Genomic DNA, 4,629 nt, shown 5'->3' on the forward strand with positions numbered 1-4,629 from the left:
ATCGAAAGCTTTCGATTGATCCAAATTCATCAGGTTCCTTAACTACCCTGTCTACGATGTAGCGCATCAGATGGAGGTTGTCATGGATGCTTCGGCCCGGCACGGTGCACGTTTGTGCCTTGTCGACCAGTTTCTCGATGACAAACGCCAACCTCTTGGCTAACACCTTGGCCAAAATTTTCAAGTCTGCATTGAACAGAGTGATGGGCCTAAAGTTTTCTATTACACCAACACTTGTTTGGATCTTTCTTCAGCAGCGTTACGGCTCCTCGGCACACAAAACCGGGAATGCTCCCGTTCTGCTGCCAGTTGCAGTACACCACTGCCAAGACCTCTCCAAACAAGTCTGGTATACAGTTGTAAAGCTCGAAGGGCAGACCATCCAAACCCGGCGATTTGTCCCCTCGAGCATCCTGCCATCGCGTCCCTCGCTTCTGCCTGCGTGATGGCACCTTCGCAGCACTCTGCCTCTCTTACTGATGTCGTGGCAGGCTGTGCAGGTCGGCACTGAAGTCCATCCTACGTTCTCGCTCGTCACTCGTCCCGAACAGTCGGGCAAAATGCTGCTGAAACCCCTCGCACATCTTGCCGGGCTCGAGCAATTCGCACCTCTGTTCATCTGCCAGAGGTCGAATAGTAGCTTTGTTGCCCCGTTTCGCCTCCACCACCCAGGCCTCTCGCGCGGCTCCAACGCCTTCGTTGCTTAGAGCACGCATCCTAGGTCTGACAACACACCCTTCGTGTTTGGCGTCGATGATGCTTCTTACCACCTCTTCTAACTTCTGAACTAGCTCACTATCTACTCTGTTTCTATCTATGGTTAGTGCTTTGCTATATCTAATCGCTTCCACTTTTACTGCTCTCTTGCGGGGGCAAACAGCCATTTGTTGTTGATAATGGCTCAAGTCAAAGCTCTCATTACTAGCGTGCTAATTCGGTCTCTGAAAACCTGTCTCGAAGGGAAAGACGCGTTCAGTTTCCAGTAACCGGGGCCCTGTCTATATGCCTTATCTAAGTCTAGCGTACACGTTACAAGTTTCTGATCCGTGTAGCTGACTATGGGGAATTGTGGACATCCTAAGCTATCCCTATCTACTGTCCTACACAGGATCTTATCTAGATACGATCACGACGACCCAATGCGGTTGCTCCATGTCCACGTTGGCATATTTGGGTGGTCGAAGGTAACAATGAAGAATGCGTCTCCAGAGGTAGAGACACAATGATTACTATCTGCCATCTGCTTCGAAAGGGTCTGAGCAGGTCTCTGAGGCATTTGCATCCCCGCCTATTTCTATCTTTCCCCACGTAGTCTATATGCGTGTCCAAGGTAGCATTCCAATCTCCCACTAAATGTAAAGGACGAGACGTTCCTAGGAATACTTCTAGACGTCGAAAGGAATCCGGCCGACCTGTTAAAGGCGGTGCATTGACTGATGGGGGTCGAAAATCACACCCATCGCTGCCGTCGACATCTAGGACAACCAGTCTACCCTCCGGGTCTACGAATATCGTCTTTTCTTCGAGCTCTAGACTCTTGCGAAAGACTACAGCTGTGCCACTACCGCCCAGCCTTGGCAGACAGGGAGAAAAATAAATGTTAAACTGTCCACCAAACATGGACTTTAGGGCTCGTGGCTCATGGAGTCAGGTCTCACTTATGGCTATGATTTCCAAATCGTGTGACTTTATGTCATTTAAGAGGTACCCTTGTTTCCAAGGGGACCCCCAAGCCACGCGCATTCACACAACCAATCTTGACCATGATCCTATTGAGTTGTGTGTTTTAAAATACAAACGAAAGGAACAGCAAGTTACAAACCGTTCGAAAGTTTTGTCTCCTCCTTTGATTTTTCATCAAGGAGGCTGTTGCAAAGTTTTTTCGATGACATCCTCCTACCGCATTGGGGTAGAGGGATTTTAGTGTGTGGTGCAATGTTGTTGTGATATGGTAAATTTTAATGTGTTCTGGTGGTGTTGTATATGGGTGGTCGCTCGTTTTAATGTTGTTTTCTGTAATCTTTGTTTTCGAGTTGATGTATTTCATCAACTCTGTGTTGTAAATGTTTATGGCTGTGAGCATGGTTTTCGTGGTGTTGGTGTTGTTTTATTAGAGTTGGAAATGTTTTCAGAAGCTGTGTATCTCCCTGCTTTGTTGGTGTTTGCTTTTGTTCTTTTTTTGCTCCTCTCCCTCCTTCCTTTTCTGGCTGTTTGCCAATCCTCACTACTTTCATCTTCCGACGAAAGTTCTGGGGAATCGGAAGGGGGTAAGGGCATGTTATAAACGTCTGTGTGTGTTTCTGTTTTCGTTGGTGTTGGTTGTTGGTTATTTGTGTTAAGGGTATGCCATATAGGGGAGAGGGATTCAGTTTTTGCATCTTTTGCTTTTCCTGTATCTCCACTTATTGGTGTTTTTCCAGGAGTTGTTTTGTTGTTGATTGTTGGTGTTGTTTTTTATTGTCTGTTGTGTTGAAAGTGCTTTGGGTAGCAAGGTTTTATTTCCAGGTTTTGGTAGTGATTGTTGTTGTTGTTGCTGTTCTGGTTTTTTGGCGGCAGTTGGACAATCATTTTTCAGATGTGTCTTGCTGTTGCACAAATAACACCGTGGCCGTCTGCCCTCCATCACTACATGTAACTTTATCCTTCTGCTAATTGAATACTTGTGGGTAATTAATTAATCGATTCTTGATCGATCTGTAAAAGTATCTCCAGCATTTTACCCACCCAGTTTTGCTGTTCAAGGACAGCAATTTCTAAAATGTTAGTTTCCTCCATTTCGAAGCAGATGGTGGATAATAACCATTGCGTCTCTACCTCTGGAGGCACATTCTTTATTGTCACCCTTATGACTCTCTGCCCAAGATAACTGGGTATCATTATCAACTGGTCTGTACAAAGAGTAAGTGTTGAGAATTGTTTTGCTAAGTTTTCACAGTGAAAACGCACTTGAACAGTGGCAAATTTATGCCACCGATTGATGTATCCTTTATGTGTCCATACAGGGCGAAGGCATTTTTCAATTATTTCCTGTGCTGTGTTCTCGGGTTGTTTTCGTTTTTGTACTCAATATTTTGTAGATGATGGTTCTTTTTGTGTTTGTTCTAAAATGTTCTGTAGGATGTGTAAGTGTAAAGTTTCGCCTTCTTTGTGGAGCAGTGTTTTTGTTTCTTTTATTTGTTGATCAGTGAACGATACAGTTGTTTTTTTCTTTTTTGTCTTATCGCTTCAGCGAAATTTGTTTTTTCTTTTGTGGTGGTGGTGGCAGAGGTGTCAGCTGCAGCAGTTGAAGGTGAAGTTGTAGTGGTGGTGTTGGTATTTTCTTTCGTAGAGGTCATGGCCGACGGCTTTGCGACGATATCGTTGTTGTTGTTGGTGGTGGTGGTATCCATGTTTACATTTGTATTTTTTTGTGTGAGATTTCTCTTTTCCTCGCTTCTTTCATGAAGTTGTGGTGAAAGTAGTGTAGGAAACTCGATGTCAAAGGATTTTCCAAGGAGCCTGGCGTTCGTTACAAAACTGTCTTTATGGCTTGAGAACGCCATCTTCGAATGAAAAATGACTAAGAAAGCTGACAACAAATTCACAAAATCAGGAAACACGCCACGAAGGGCAGGTTTCCTGTGCAAACAATTTGCACGATCGAATCTATTAGTTGTTGCACAACTTTTACATAAAAAATATTATACACTTTTGAAGGTAAAAAGATATTATACACTTTTGAAGGCACAAAAAGAAAACTTACTCCGAGTCGATGTGACTATCGTCCGTCCATAGGATAGATAGATATAGATAGATAGATAGATAGATAGATAGATAGATAGATAGGTAGGTAGGTAGGTAGGTAGGTAGGTAGGTAGGTAGGTAGACACAGAGACACACACACAGATACATACATACATACATACATACATACATACATACATACACACATACATACACACATACATACAAACATACATACATACATACATACATACTCAGTTTTCTCAGAAATGAGTATTCACACTATTCTTGTTTTTTTTTTCTGTTGCAGCTAAATTTGAAAGTATGGATGAAAAGCCTGTACCAAAACACGCTCTAGATACTCTGACCATGGATATCGGGACCCAAAGGTCAGATGTAAGTGATGTCCATCTCAGTTGTTCTTGTTTTGCTGTGTGTTCTCTGATAGCTTATAATATTGAATAGGATATAGATATCTCCGTCTACTACAGAACTACGATTCAAAATCATGATTATTTCGAGTTCGATTATTCAGATCACTCTTCAACTATCTACTAATGATGTTGAGTAGACGGACTCTGCCTGACCCCCATCGAATGGATTGTACGTACGCTTGGCTAGTTTTTCCTTTTTCTTGTTGTGTTGTTCTATTTAACGTCACTACCTGACATCTGAAATAGGAGCCCTAATCAGCGACCATTAGGTTTCAAGCATTCGAGTGAGGTTTCTAGGTAGAGGATATATTACTCCCTCTCAACAAACTTGGAGACCATGTAACACAATATGCGCTTTGTATTTCCTTTCAATTATAAGATATGCGTGTTGAGATGTGTATATGTGTGTGCATATATATGTGTATATATGTGCGCATATATATATATATATATATATATATATATATATATA

Source organism: Octopus bimaculoides, chromosome 26 (genome assembly GCF_001194135.2).
Source record: "Octopus bimaculoides isolate UCB-OBI-ISO-001 chromosome 26, ASM119413v2, whole genome shotgun sequence".
NCBI classification, from domain to species: Eukaryota; Metazoa; Mollusca; class Cephalopoda; order Octopoda; family Octopodidae; genus Octopus; species Octopus bimaculoides.